Below are 16885 nucleotides of genomic sequence, written 5' to 3' on the forward strand. Positions count from 1 at the left end.
GTTACATGACCTTATACACCCGCTGTATAAAATTTGATATGTCATTTTTAACATGGTTTTACTAAACCATAGATTATGAAATATTAAGTAATTTCACATTGCATCAACCCAGTAACTGTTCCTATTGATGTTTCACAAAAAATTATAATTTTTTTCTTACCTTAACCTTTTCAAGATTGGCAAAGTTCTTCTGCAAAATTCACATGTGTCCACTTCCTGGTTAATGGCAGTCTTGTAACATGGCTGGAAAGCCCTCTAGTGAGCAGATTACTGCCCCCTGGTGGATTATCCGTGTACTGCATGTATATAATTGTATACATCGGGTTTTTCAGGGAAGAAATTGCCACACTGCTCATGTGGAGGGCTCAAAAACTCATGTATCACATATGATACGTTTGGCGTTATAGGGTTAACTGAATTAACTGAATTTTGCGGCACATCAAATTAGTGAAGGCTCTGAATATGGACCCGCAGCCTAATATGAATTGGTTTATATCAAATAATTAAAAAAAATATGAGGAAATTAAGTTAATTAAGAAAGCGTTTGATAATTGAGAGGCATCGCGGATAGAATGTGTGACCCCTATGCCAAAAAACAGTAGTTTTTTTAATTTATAACAAGGGATATTATTCCCCTGTGACATGGATGCAGCACGGCCTGAATGCTGCGCTGGGCAACCAGTGCGCATGCTCAAAGAATTTGTAGGCGGCGGAGTATCCGCGTCTCTGATTGGCCAGTGAAACAGCGACAAACCGCTGTTTCACTGATCGTACACTTGGACATTGACAGTTGGAAAGGATGGCGTATCAGAGCCTTGGAGCTAAAGAGGTACGATTGACAGCATTTCTTCTTCTATGTAACCGCTAACTGTAGTATTTCTTGTTTTAAGTACGCTAACTGTAGATAATAAAACGTAGCTACAGCGAAGCTATATAGCTTTCCTAGCGAGCTAGCTAGTTAGCTATGATCTATGCTAAGTTATCATGTTGCCATATCAACGCAATGCACCCGTTACAAAAATGTCGTTAGCTAAATTAGCTCTTTCGGGAAACTCCCATGATTGCAAGCTAACTGAACTACCGTCAGACATTTGACAGCCAGTGTTTGTTTCCGGTCACACAGCTAACCAGGCCCGGTTCTACGGGGGTGCATAAGCATGCATTGCACCCCCCAAAAAATAGTTTGCACCCTCAATTAAAAAAAAAAAAAAAGATTTTCATTTTTAGAAATATGATAACAATAATAAAATACTTGCTCACAAAACAAATTGTAGTTAAACTTGTGACAATTTCCATTAAATACCGTTGAGATATGAGCTTCCAACATCACTCTGACTGTTCACCAAACTGTCAAAATCACTCCGCATTTATGTATGGTGTTTTGTTTATATGTTGCTTGGCAACAGTCCGCTCAGTGGGGATCTATTTTTGTTGGCGGAAGCAATTTCATCCGTTTATATGATTAAATAAACAAACAAATCACAATCTATTGTCAATTATTATTATTATTATTATTAACAGTACATTTTACGAAATATAACTGTTGTATAAAGTAATATCACGCTCGAGGTCGCAATGTTGTCGCTCTATATCAGCGCTGCTGTGATAGCCTTCGGCGGCCGGTGGCCGGCCGCGTCGTGTGTCGTGTGCAAAATGCGCGCACCCTTAGTATATCTATGGCGCGCACGGCAGTGAAGCACAGTAAATGTTTGTTGTCCCAACATGTCAGTAGAACTACGCAGAAGTGCTTGTCTATGGTAGAGAGGCCTGTGTGTATAAAAGCGAAGTCTGAACTGAAGCTGGGTAGCTGGTTTTAGTATAGTACTGGTGCACCCTCTGTAATCTCAGATGCACCCCAAGGCATTCTGTTCTGGAACCGGGCCTGCAGCTAACACACAACCTCGTTGTCTGTTCCTTCTAGTTCATGGATAAAAGGGTGCCAAGGAATCCCAAATATCAACATGTCAAAACCAAGCTGGACACAGGTACATGTACTACAATGTAACAAACTGGCGTCATTTGCTATGACAGGTATAAATGCTTATTGCTTATATTCTTTATTTATAATACAGGATGTAGCTATACTAAGTATATGGAAAGACAGGATTACATCCAAAGAAGTAAGTTCCTCATTTATTTCTGTGACCCAATTTTTATTTGAAACACTGTAATATATATAAGGGTGAAAACAACAGGACTCATTTGAAGAGGGATCAGCATTGGCAAGTCATTTTAAAATGTTAATATTTCTACTCTATGCACTTTATTTGATGCACTCTAACATCACATTTGTTTTATATTTTAAATTCAGTAAAAAAAGAAAACTTGAATCCAGAATTATTATTTTTTTACATGACTTAACTGTAATTTCCAAGTCCCAAATTGTATAGATATAAGTATTGTCTTCCTAACAGTCCTAACAGTCCTTAGAAACACTTTCCAGTCTGCCCAAAAACGGCAGTGCTGGTGTTAAGTGAAGCACTAGGGGGGTGAGGAGGAGGACTTGGGAGAGCCAGGTGAGCTGTGTTCAGTACGGCTCCCTGGGACGGCTAAAGTAACTACACAGTTGTTTTAAGTAATAATCAAACCCAGCGATCCCATCAGGTGTCTGACTTTTTGAGTATCATCAGGACTTTCAGGCTCCTTCCTACTCAAACCCCCTTTTTTTCAGATTTCAATTACCGAAACGATGAAATATTCAAACGGTTAAAGTTGACGACCTTTGCACAAATGGTGAGCATCAATGTTTATTTTCTTGCAATACTGTGAAGGCTTGCACAATACATGTGTCGTATTCCTGGGAAAATCCATTGTCCAGTTATGTCTGTATTGGAGATGGCGGGAAGAGAAACCCTGATCCCCTTACAGTGTTTAATAGTTGATGGACTACTTGCTAGAATGGTTTTGAGTGGACGGCTTTGAATTCTTTTAGCTCGGTTAGTTACGTTCATTTACAGACAGCAGGATAATATTCTCTTTGCGTTTCCTCTTTGTGTTCCCGGTGCAAACGTCTCAGATTCCTAAACCTGTTTTTCCTCTCAGATACTTCAGGTCGCCTCTGCAGCCGATCTGAATGAAAATGAGATTGACAGCGAATCACACGACCCAGGAGGTAACTAACACAATTACTCATTCAGCCAACATTGGGAAACTTTATTTATGTCCAGATGGGCCCTTAACATTTTAAAATTGGATTCAAACTGTCTGTCGCTGTCAGTGGATGTGGGTTAATTTCCCCCTCGCCTCTGTCAGATCGCCAGGATGCAAGAGCCGAAGACGTCTGCCGTGCTGAGAGGTCAACCCTGCTCAGGTACCGTGCAGCTATGCACCCTGGGAAACATTACTGAATACATCATACTGCACACAACACGCCATATCGCTCCTACCTTACCTGGTGTTGTGTCTGAAGGCAAATACTGTTTGTGTGTGTTTGCACCTCTGAGTATGTGCAGCGGCAGCGTTCCCAGGTAGTAGGGGGCTGTGACTCATAACGGGGATCCTGCCATCTGCTCCTTTACTGTATTCCACACATCCACACACTGACACACACACATCTAGCGATCACAACCCCGAAAAACAAGCACACCTGTAAACGACGCCCACCACACCTGTATCTACACTCAACGTGTCCCCCCTCTGGTACACAGCACAATAACCTCACTCAGTATGTTTTCACCTGCGTCCTCTTAAAAATGAAGTTAGAATACGCTTGCTTATATTTAACCTTGTCATGGTAAACGACTTTAAGGAAACCCGTCACATTCACCAAAATCATTTCAATAAATATTTTTTCCTTTTTGGTAGCTAAATTGCCACTGCATTTGTTTGGCAACCCACACTTGCATCGTATAACAATAAAGTACCTCATCTCATCAGTTATTTTCTTAAATTGGATTACTAATTTTGTCTTATTGCTTACTTAACATTATTAAGAGTGCTGGAACCAAAATGTCTATGAATTCAAAACCCGTACAAACAAGGAACTTAAGGAATCCTCAATTTAAAGTGTAGAAAAAGTTTATTGTTACGACATGAAACCTTTAACTGGTTATAAAACCGCCTCCAATTAATACCTCAATTCCCCACAAGACGAAATAGTTCACCAGAAACTCCTTGATCTCAGACTCTGGTTCCACTGGTGGGAAGGGAGGCATGGGAGATCAAGGACCAGGGCAGCGTGGGGCAGACTGTCAGACCCTGTAGCAGTAAAAAGAGAGGTTTTCTCAAGGGAATCTGGTGCTCTGAAACACTACTAAAATCATAACCAGATGAAAGTCCCTCGTCGAATCGTCCAACAACACATTACTGCATCTCTGACACATTTACAGCTTCAAACTTGTTACACTTACAGTGTTATTACCGGAGTGGGAGAGCTGAACCTCAACAGGAAGCATCAGGAGATGGAGACCACGTTGGTGTCCAGCCCCCAGCTCGGCGAAAGGCCCTACTCCGACTGCCCCTTCCTGCTGCTGGACGCACGGGACCGCGACCAATACGACTGCTGCCACATTATTGGTGGTAGGTGTCAGCATCACCAAGCCTCTTATGAAAAAGGATTTCTTGTTTTAATCCTCTCTCTCTCTCTCTCTCTCTCTCTCTCTCTCTCTCTCCCCTACAGCACACAGTTGGCCCGTTGTCAAGCTCTCTCAAAGAATGCACCCCTTCACCAAAGACATGCTGAAATATGTATCCTTCAATGCAAACGACACACCTGACCAGCCCTTTTGAAAAGCAGTCAACTGACCATCGTCTTGTCTGAACTTAACCCACCATCCGTAGAAAAACGCAGCTGGGAAGATGGTCATCGTGTACGACGTGGATGAGACTGTAGCCATCCAGGCCGCCAACATCATGTGTGAACGGGGATTCGAGAATCTGTTTCTGCTGTCTGGAGGTAAAGTAGCAGCTGAGTGGAGCTCACATCTGTGCGTGTGGTTGCATGTATGAGAAGAGCGATCGTCCCACTCTGCTGTCCTCTGCCAGGTCTCAAGGTCATCGCTCAGATGTTCCCAGAAGGGCTGACGACGGGCTCCATCCCAACCTCATGCATGACCTCTCCCAAAAAGCTGAAGGTGAAGAAGAGCTCCCGACCGCCGCAGCCACCGCCGCAAGCAGCAGAGGAGCGCTGGCGCTTTACCTCCGACGAGGTGGCCCAGATCCAGAGACAGCTGGAGGAGATTCTCGCCAACAGTAAGTCACACTGTCAGTGTCACTGTGAGTGACGTTTTGTGTAAATGTTTTTGGTTCGTAGAATTTTGACAAACTAGTTTCAGAAATTGTGGCTTAGCAATTGTAGAGAAACTGTAATTAGAGCATTGTTTAGGCGTTTCCCTGGGAAAACTCGGCACTAAGTTTGAGGAAAATAGAGCCAAAGTTCTGACAAAGTTATTATTTGTGACTTTATAAGCAGTCTTTGATGTCCAGAGGAAATTCCTTGGAAGATTTGCCTAATTTAAACTAGAATTAATTCATTATTGTTCTATTATTAGAACATTATTCAAAAAACTAAGACCATACATCAGAAAAAGTTGCCGGTTCCGTCACTCTGCTGCCCTTCAGTGTTTGCATTTGTTTCCTGCAGGACGCCGGTCCAGCCGCGGGTCAACCAGCAAGTCCCGGCCTCAAGCACCCAACTTGAGGCCGGGACGCTCCTTGGCAGCTAGAAAGGACGGTGGCAGGCTTCAGTTTAACTGATCAGTTGTTAACTTCACTGTTTAAAAATATAAATAAATAAATTGCAAAAAAAACTTTTATTGTCCAGCAAATGTGTGGTTATTAGTTGGTTTTAATGACATTATTTTATGGAAAGAGGTTGTATAATCATTTATATTTGATGTAATATAACAGTATATCCATCCATCCATTTTCTACCGCTTATCCTGTATTTAGGGTCACGGGGGGGCTGGAGCCAATCCCAGCTGTCATTGGGCAAAGGCAGGGTACACCCTGGACAGGACGCCAGTCTATCGCAGGGCCGACATGTAGAGACAGACAACCATTCACGCTCACATTCACACCTATGGGCAATTTAGAGTCTCCAATTAACCATATATATATAACGGTATATGACACTCAAAATAATGTGATTCATCTTTCAAAACATGTCATAAAACTGTTGAAAAACTAGATATTGGGTTTAAAATTGCAACAATTTAATGTTAATTTTAGATCACATCAAATGTATATTTAGTTATTTTATGTTGTTTTTAACGTTTAATTACAAACATTTTAGGTTTGTAACATGAAATGATGTTAATTTTAGATCACATCAAATGTATATTTAGTTATTTTATGTTGTTTTTAACGTTTAATTACAAACATTTTAGGTTTTAAAACAATGAAATTACCCATATAGATGGTAAATTAACATTGAAACAAGAACAGCTACAATTTCCCATTCTCAGTATTTTTATTCAACTGTAACAGGTAACCAATATTACAGCAATATTCAAAAATCAATTACATTAAAATGACTGGCTCTAAATCAAAACAAAAAAAAAATCAACTGAATTGGAAAAGAAAAAAAAAAAGTTGAGTTACCAATTCACAGTATTATTTCTATCCAAGGCATCCATTACTTGTGAGCACTTCTTATTCCCTCCACTCGTAGTCTGATATTTTGGTGATCAGTGTGAAAACCTTTGGACTGACTGCAGGTTGTTTTTGGTGGTGTTCCACCCCACTTTTGATCCCTTGTCTGGATTTATCTTGAAGAGGCACTTGTCAAATGAAAAGAAAACAACTTTAGTAACTGTGGACTGTACTGTAATTTAATGTTTTCATACTTTTGCAAAAAGGCTACACAACAGTGTAGACAGAGCTTGCTTGAAAGAGTGTTTGGACAACATTTACATTTAGGTCATTTAGCAGACGCTTTTGTCCAAAGCGACTTACAATAAGTACATTTGTCAAAAGAAAGAAACAAAGGAACCACAACATATCATTGCCGATAAAGTAAGAGCTAAAAATAGAACAAGTGTTAGATCCTCATCTGAGTAAAGTAGTAGCTGTTCAGCAAACATACCTTAAGAACAACAGTGCTATCATCAAAGTGCTATAGGTAAAGGACAAACAGGGAACTGTGGAACAGTGACGTAAAATTAACATGCAAGGACTATGTATGTATATTGTGTATGAATGCATATGAATGTTTGAAGGTGGTCGGAGGGGCCGTTTGGCGCGAAATGGCAGCCACGCTTCCCTCAGTCTGCCCCAGGACAGCTGTGGCTACAAACTAGTCTGACAGCACTAAAAAAATGCATAGACATAAATGTAATAAATTGTTATTGTTAAAATAAATTATATACCAGCAACTTGGTAAAAAAAAAAAAAAATCTAAGTTTAGAAGAATTGTATTTAAGTGTAAACCTTTTTAATGCAGCAACAAATTGGTCAACACTTAAACAGGAATTAAAATTCTAGTACGTAATATAAACAGAGAATTAAATATAACTACCCATTGTCTCCGATACCCGGTCAGCGATTTGAGTCAGCATCAGTATCATCACACACGATGAGTGACGAGGACTGTTGCCCGCTGGCAGCCTCCTGAGCAGGCTGACCACCTACAGGGCTAATCTCCCGCTGGAGAAAGACAACAGCAAACAGTTTGAGGGTGTTTGTAGAACGGTGCCGTCAGTGCAGGTGCAGCATTGAGGATCTCCAGAGATAGAAACTGACAGTTGACGGTGATAAGATTTCTTAAACAGGCCAGTCTCTCACCTCTATGACCTTTGCCATATTTCTATTCCCTGAAAGGTCAAGCACTGACATCTCCAACCTGCTGTGTTGCTTTGCACATAATTACTACTTTAATAAGCCGTTGGTTTGTTTGTTTCTCACATAAGTTTGAATGTGGACCATGTCATAGCACCAGGAGAAAATTCAGATTTTAACATGCACTTTAACATGCATAAATACTATAAACAGAGCTTAGAAAAAAAATGTTAAAATATCCTATTTCAAAGACCCCCTCAAAACTCACAAATAACTTGAACAAAGAATTTGTTCTTTAGATATGACTTGGACAGCGATGATGGTCAGATACGGATATTAGCTTTTTTTCATGGTCTGGTTTTAGTCTTTTGAATGAATGCGACACCTTTTTTTTTCTTTCAAACTCAGTAAAATGTGTCCTATGTTCAACCCAAGCCTGAAGCATCAGCCTGGGCCACATTTCTGTCTGCTTCATCTCCAGCACTTGCTCTCTCTTCCCAGAGTCCATCCTGTGTTCCTAAATGAGGAGAGGGGATACGCACAGATGGTGCCTGAGCAAAGCCAGAGATGTGTTGAAGAACACACACAAGCACACATTATATATATATATATATAGTCACGTGTTTACAATGCAAAAGCACACACAAGCAGGCGAAAGCATGTGCACTGACATCATGAGCAAGCAAATGTCCGAAACGTTTGTTAAAGCCAAACACACAGAGTCCATGTGGAGAGCGCAGCCCGAAGGGGCCAGCACATCCACACAGAAGGTCAGGCTGAGAAGGACAGATGATGATGATGATGATGATGATGCACATCAGACTTTAATACCCAGGGGACCCCGAGGTGCTCCTCTGGGTGCTGCACACTCAGCCGAAAAACAAACTGGCCCAAAACAACAGAGGGGGCGAAGACTAAGCGTCACAGTTTGGCAAGTTGGAAAGTGATAGTGTATATATAAAGAAAAACGAGAAGATAAACAGAAAAACAGCTTACAGTCAACATCCAGCAGTGCTTATTTTAGAAACAATACATTTCCTGAATTATAGTTACACCTGTACCAAAAGTAGGTCACATATTTGGGGAAATTCATTTTGTTACTGCAGAGTTTAGATCATGTGCTATCTGACTAAATGAGTGAAGCGTATTCCAGCATACTTTTTGGAAATCTCTGTACCTGAATTGGGAGTCTTCTTCATGCTTTGGGTTCGCTGCTGTTCCACTTCTCTCGGTCGTCGGTCAGCTCGGCGCTTCGGTCCTCGGAGGAAACTCTGGACGTGTCCGTCTCGCGCGGTTCCGCCGTCCGATGGACCGGAGTGGACTTTGTCTCCTTGCACGTCGCTGCACAGTGCGTGAAGACCCCGTGTGACTGCGGGCTGAGCAGATGCACAAATGCCGTGTGATCAGCTGAGCTCGATGATGTGCACTTCGGCAGAGTGTCTCGGGACCGCACGACCAGGGTGAAATATATATGAGCGTGTAACCCACTAGTTACTATAGAGTTTGGACCAGAGACTAGGTTCGTAGAGGAGGGTTTAAAGAGGAAGTGACAGACACAATAAATAAATGGAGCCACGGCGTATATTTAAAGTAAGTTGACTGTATTGAACTGTATGAAAATAAAATAAAATAAAAATAAAATTCAATGCAATGACATCTGATTGCTCAATGTTTCACAGTCTCTCTTTAACATAAAACCAAATAAAAGTGTCCAATAGGAACCGTAACGTTCCTTTAATGTTCTTGAATGTTCTTGTTGTTGGTCAGCGCGCTTCAGTCAATTGTGTGTAAGTCAAGTCAGGGGAAAGTTCAAAGAGTCAGGTGTGTGTGTGGTGGTCCTACCACAGACACACTCAGTTAAGGTGAAGAAGGGCTGGATGTCCTTCTCGGGCTCAGGTGCTGGTTCTCTGCTCCTTTGGGCAAGGAACATTTCACTGGCTCACCATCTCCCTGAATCAGGAGAATCCAGATCCACATCAAAAGGTTTCTCAAGGGTCTCAAAAAACCTAGCCTGTATAGAGACAGGGCTATCACTTAACACAGAATCACCAAACTTCTCTTATGGGCATATTCAATACATACTATAAATCTCAACACACTACTGGAACACAATAGTGATTAAATGAAGTATCTTTTTAACTGTACAGTTCTTTTTTTTATCTCAAGGTGAGTATTTTCACACATTCTTAATCATTTTAAATCAACATGAATTATTTTAGCTATTTAACCATGAATTATGATAATTTTAGCTTCTTTACCATGAATTATGATCATTTCAACTCAGTTTTCCACATGAAATATTGTTCATTTGAATCCTTTTTAACCATTTCACACATTTTCATTGAATTATGAACTGAAAATTAGCTAAATGCACCTTTAACACACATCACAATATCAATTCAGTGCTTCAGAGTTTCTGCCTCTGTGATAAATGGACATGTTTAGCAGTATTTAACAGACACACACCCTAAACAGTGCATCTCAGAGTGAATACACACACACACACATGAAAATAAATAGCACACCTCATATTTTAATCAGATTATCAGAGCAAAATATGCAGCTTTAACTCTTTAACTCTCAACTTAAAACACACAGTAAACAGTAGCGGCAGGTCACGTTCATGAGTAAACAAGCTTTCTGCCCTCTCACAGACTGAATCACGATGTGGCTACCCCGGTTAGCATGTGCTAGCGCTAGTTAGCTCGAGCGACTCACCAAGTCTCTGCCGAAAACAATAACCCACAGGTCCTCGACCACCTCTCTGCTTCAGGTAGGTACACTCTCACGGGTTATTCTGTGTTTATAAGTGAGTTAACAACTGCTGTTTTCGTGACTTCTTATTGACTTTCTCTTCCGTGTTTCTCATCTGCTCATACCGCTGCTCGTACCGCTGCTCTGAGAGACGGGATACACACGTGTTGGAAGCGACGCATGCAATGTAGCGTTTGCTATTGTGCTGAGTATTGTCTTCATTTCAAGTGGTAAATGCAGAGTTTATCAGCGGAACAGGAGCATACTTAGGCGTACCGAAGGTAAATGTTGTTTCTGTATGTTTGTGATAAATACGGAATGTTTTATTACTGTTTGTGATTATGAATGCTAACCGCGATTAGCGATTAGCTTGTGCTAACATGCTAGTAGTGATTTTACGCACCTTTGAATGTAGTAGCCTAACGTTACTCTATGTGTTAAGTGTGTGTTACTACAGTATGCTATGTGAACTCGGAATGAGCTCATGGAATTGCACAGAGCCTATGAATATGAGTGATTGGAGCCATGTGTGTATGCTCGCCAGAGATCCGGACCAGGACACACATCTTGGACCTTTTTTGTGCTTTTACCCGACGCGGCGAGCGGCGGCTAGCGGCGGCAGTGCGTGCGACCGGTCAGGAGTCCCCGGGGTTTCTTTTCCTCTCTCCCTCCTTATTCATTCACACCATTCATCCCTTCATCCTCATTTCCAACAAGCAGCATACAAACTGACTGAGGACAGACTGTGAGTACAAACAGTTACCAATACACCGGAATTGACTCATTGCCTTTTATTTTTGCTTGTTTAAGTGAAGTGGTCACCCGGTTTGAGACCTCACCACTCACAAGCCACGATTCAGGCCTGCAACTTTTGTTATTTTCTATATTGGGGTTGTGTGCACACAAGTGTTTATGTAGGATTTTGAAAAGTGTGTAGCATTCAGAAAATATTAAGTGACACTGATATTGAGAGTTTCTTTTTGTTGTGTAAGAAAGATTGTCACCATGTACTACATGTGAAGTAATGTGCTGTGTGTTTATTCTTTTTTAATATAAAAGAGACAAATTACATTCGGAGGAATTTATGTTTATTCTTAGTAGGATTTACATTCTATTTAATTTGTAGTTCTACTAAGTGGAGGCACCAAATAATGTATACACTTACCTTATCTCGGAAAAGGGAAAACATAGCTTTGTCATTTGTTCCATTTTATTAGCACAGGTTAATACGGCACCACACACCAAAACTTAAGAACCCAGAGCCCGCCCTAATATTAAAGTAAAGTAGTGATTCCTTAGTTCATAGGGTAGGGTGCTACAGTAGTATTTATCCATCTTTTGTGGGTGTGTTCTCACTCTCAGTTCACAGAGATAGAAGTAGTAAACTCAGATGTTTATCTAGACCTTGCATGGGTCGCAAACCACACCTAGGTCGTAAACCACACATGGGTCGCAAAACACACACAAATAGCCACAGGCCACAGGTCAGACTGCTGAAGGACTGTGCAGATCAGCTCTGTTAACTCACTTATAGAGCAGTTGTTAACTCACTTATAGAGCAGATCAGCTCTGTGGAGTTCTCCTGCACATATTCAACCTGAGCCTCAGTCTGGAAAGAGTTCCTCTCCTGTGGAAAACATCCTGCGTGGTTCCTGTCCCCAAGAATGCACACCCCAGGGAGCCCAACCACTTCAGGCCAGTGGCTTTGACCTCGCACCTCATGAAGACCATGGAGAGGATCGTCCTCACCCACCTTCGACAGCTTGTGAACAGTGAGATGGACCCCCTGCAGTTTGCCTATCGACCTGGCATTGGTGTGGATGACGCTGTCACCTACCTGCAGCACAGGTCACTCTCACACTTGGAGAGCACCGGGAGCACTGTGAGAGTCATGTTTTTTGACTTCTCCAGTGCTTTCAACACAATCCAACCTTCACTGCTGAGGGGGAAGCTGGAAGGAGCCGGAGTCGACTGCCACCTGGCTGCATGGACCACCGATTACCTCACAAACAGACCGCAGTATGTGAGGCTCCGCGACTGTGTGTCTGATGTGGTAATCTGCAGCACAGGAGCTCCACAGGGTACAGTGCTCTCCCCTTTCCTCTTCACACTCTACACATCTGACTTCAGCTACAACACGGACAGCTGTCACCTCCAGAAGTTCTCCGACGATACAGCCATCGTTGCACGTGTGGCAGAGGGGAACGACCTGGAGTACAGGAAGGTCATCACCAACTTTGTCGCCTGGTGTGAACTGAACCACCTGCGCATCAATGCCAGTAAGACAAGGGAGGTGGTGATCGACTTCAGGAGGAAGCCTCCTCAATCTGCACCGGTGAACATCCAGGGTTTGGACATTGAGATCGTGGAGGAGTACAAATACCTGGGTGTTCACATAAACAATAAAATGGACTGGGCACACAACACAGATGTCCTGTTCAAGAAGGGCCAAAGTCGTCTCCATCTGTTGAGGAGACTGAGGTCCTTTGGTGTGTGCAGGTCACTGCTAAAAACTTTCTATGACTCTGTGGTAGCATCAGCGATCTTCTACGCTGTGGTCTGCTGGGGCTGTGGAAGCTCAGAGAGGGACAGGAAGAGACTCAATAAGCTGGTCAAGAGGGCCGGCTCAGTCTTGGACTGTCCTCTGGACTCCATTGAGGAGGTGGGTGAGAGGAGGATGTTAGCCAAGTTGACATCTATTATGGACAACCCCTCTCACCCCCTACATGAGACTGTGGGGGCCCTAAGCAGCTCCTTCAGTAACAGACTGCTCCATCCACGGTGCAAAACAGAACACTACCGCAGGTCGTTCATTCCATCTGCAGTCAGACTGTACAACACCACAATCTCTTAATGTAGCACCATAAGCACCTTAACATAACCATATCTTGCACTACTACCACTTCTACCTCCTCCATTCTGTGTAATTACTGTGTAATTACTGTGTGCAATAATTACCTTGTAAATACCTTTTATCCTATTTTATTTTATTTTTCTACACATTTATATTTTTCTGTCTCTTAGTGAAATCCCTTCTTGTACTTTTAGTATTTTAAGTCTACTTGTTTTATGTCCCCTGTATATTGGATGTCTGTCTGTCTACCTGCTGGTGTATTTATTGTATGTCTGCTCCACCTGCTGCTGTAACAAGTAAATTTCCCCGTTGTGGGATAAATAAAGGTCTAAAGTCTAAAGTCTATTTACACTAAACCTTCTCATGTTGGTCTTCAGTTCAGATATTTCTCATCAAGAGGTACAACATTTCCATCACATATCCCTCCTGTTTATGCTGATTCTAAGCATAATCATAACATACATTTTGTGAAGTGTGAGAGCGAAAACCCTACCGGGCAGTTCAAAACATTCTTTATTATCCATTATCCTTCTAGAAAGGGAAACTCTCTCACGGTCCCACTGCCCCGGCTACCACCCGCAGGTACTCCATTTGACAAGGCACAGAAATTATATAAAAATAAGCATAAATTCAAAAGCATTTTGATTACATTGTTGCCCCCAAAAACAAAACATAAATGTCCTCGCCAAGCTAGTCAACCTATCGGCCCTGGCTACGGACCTATCCCTACCTAGTTAAACTATCCCTTGCACGTAAAAAGAACAAAAGAAATGGGGTCACCTGCAATATGTACAAATGCTGTGAATATTTTTCTCCTAAGTGGCTCTAGTTGGTCAATTCAGAAATCTACAACTTCAATTAGATTTTCTGTAGCCTCATCATAATCAGTAGAATAAACATATAACAGCAATTATCTGTTAGTCCGTGGTGTCCTTATCTTCATCAAAGAGGTTACCATATAAATCATCATCTGTCAGATCAGAAGTAACATTTTCTTGTGCTGCATTCTCATAGTCCCCTTGGTGATCATCGGTGATGGGGATCCTTTCATACAGCATAGTTGTTTTGGTCACAGCAGTGTCTATGAGTCTATGTAACAGTCCTCTCAAACAGGGGATACAACAACATCCACAAACGATTAGAATGGCAATCATTACGGTTACAGATAACATCACAGCTTTTATAGAACCGGCCCATTTTCCAAAAATGTCCTGGAGCCATCCTGTCAGAGGATCATCAAAACCAGAATTTTCAGACACTGCAGATATATGGAGCTAGAACAGTCTCATAATTCACAAATGCACACAGAAATTCACAAATGCACACAGAAATTCACAAATGCACAAAAAAGATTTACAAATGTATTTGGGGATTTGTATATACATGTGACTCAAAACACAAATACATTTTCAATGCACACACATATGTTTCATTTCATATGTAAGTAAAAAATATTCACATAAAAAACAAGATTCATAAACATATTTCCAATGCACACACAAATCAAAAAAAAAATCACAAATACATGAATGTTAAAGTATTTGCAATCTTCATCAAATACGCATTTGGGGCTTGTTACATTCATATATGAACTGTTGGACCTGTATTTACAAAGTGCTTTTAATTTGTAAACCTCCCTGCATTTGTGTGTGAAACTTTTGAGACTCCCCTGACGTGACTCCGATCCACAAATGCGTTTTTTCTAAGAGGAGGTTGTCTGTAGCCAATCAGATGTCTCCCTCCTTTACAGCCAATCACGTGAGTGCGTTGCGTTGGAGGGATATGGGTGCTAGAGCCAGAATCGACCTTATTTCTGGAGATAATTTCCCTTCTTCCTGTGCTCCCTGTCTTTATGCTGTATAGATTAGGTGTACAGTTATATAAATATCTATTTTTCTTTTATAAAGAAGCATTTTATGGAAGTAATTTATTCCCTCATTCTGGGGAAGATGAACCGGTGCGGGCGGAGTTGTGTTTTAGACTTTTGGGGGAGACACTCACGTGATTGGCTGTAAAGGAGGGAGACATCTGATTGGCTACAGACAACCTCCTCTTAGAAAAAACGCATTTGTGGATCAGAGTCACGTCAGGGGAGTCTCAAAAGTTTCACACACAAATGCAGGGAGGTTTACAAATTAAAAGCACTTTGTAAATACAGGTCCAACAGTTCATATATGAATGTAACAAGCCCCAAATGCATATTTGATGAAGATTGCAAATACTTTAACATTCATGTATTTGTGATTTTTTTTTAGATTTGTGTGTGCATTGGAAATATGTTTATGAATATTGCTTTTTATATGTGAATATGTTTTACTTACATATGAAATGAAACATATGTGTGTGCATTGAAAATGTATTTGTGTTTTGAGTCACATGTATATACAAATCCCCAAATACATTTGTAAATCTTTTTTGTGCATTTGTGAATTTCTGTGTGCATTTGTGAATTTCTGTGTGCATTTGTGAATTATGAGACTGTTCTAGCTCCATACAGATAGAGAGGTTAATCCATTCACCGCCTTAATGATGCTGTCATCAGGTGCTGTATTGTTAGGAATAAACGTACAACACATATCTCCAAACATTTTACATACTCTTTATACTTTTTCAGCCAACAACATGTCTAACGCCATCCTATTCTGCCATGCCATTAAACCAGTCTTATCTAACTGTTGATGTATGCCCCCAATTGCTTCCTTAGTGTAATTCAAAAATCTTTGTTGGTTATAATAGACGTAATTTATCCAATCCACATTTTATTAACGGTTACCTACCAAGCCAGGAGTGATTCACATCCTGCAGCAACCTGATTTATGGCTTTAAACTCATCAGGAACACCTCGAGGAACACCAATTGCATCTATATAGACTCTGTTATCAAATGATCCTGCTGGTGCATTTCTCTTAATACGTGAATTATGTGTCGTCACTTTTTCTAATGTCGTGTCATATGGTAAAATATATGTCTGCATTAATAATTGTACCATAGTACAAGTTCCCTTCCAATCATAATTTTGCTCTGAGTATCTTACCTCCACAGAACCACCATACATCAGCTCTGGCCATGGTTTGATCACTCACTATGCCATCAGTGACATTGCTCTCGCCCTTAATTACATCAATGATGGTTTTGCAGGTTGTCAATATCCCTACTGACACAGTACCTTTGTTTCGTTTCAAGCAGGTATAATTTCCGGTGTACGGCGTAAACCAAGGTGGTTTAATCTGTGGTGACACTGGTGGGAACAGAAGTTTCAAAGTGGGGAAGTTTGTAGCATTCTATGATTTGTATAAATCTAGCATGCAACGAAAACCTTTTGGATCATTATCTGGATTAAGGGGAAAAGGCACTGTGCCTAACCCCGGCCTGGCTGCTGCACATGCTAGACAACTGGAAGAAGATAACTTGCTGTTTCGAGCTGTGTGAACAATTCATTGTAGCCATACATTTAAGTCTGTGAATCTTGTTTCTAGAGCATACGTTTCCAGGATTACAATTGTTCCGCAAATATCTTGTGTTGCAAGTATCTTGATCATTTTCAGTCGTTTTTTTTTAAGT

The 16885-nt window shown here is 41.2% G+C and overlaps 1 long non-coding RNA gene across 1 annotated transcript in view; it reads right to left on the minus strand.

Moving 5' to 3' along the window:
• The window catches only part of LOC311010619, an 87857-nt gene extending 71947 nt beyond the window's left edge, over positions 1-15910 (minus strand). Inside the window, exon 1 of the long non-coding RNA XR_014596811.1 lies at positions 15899-15910. This is a non-coding gene — a long non-coding RNA (uncharacterized lncRNA). The remainder of the gene's footprint in view (positions 1-15898) is intronic.
• Positions 15911-16885: the final 975 nt, after the last annotated feature.

This window comes from Eutrigla gurnardus (genome assembly GCF_963514095.1).
Source record: "Eutrigla gurnardus genome assembly, chromosome: 3".
Taxonomy (NCBI): Eukaryota; Metazoa; Chordata; class Actinopteri; order Perciformes; family Triglidae; genus Eutrigla; species Eutrigla gurnardus.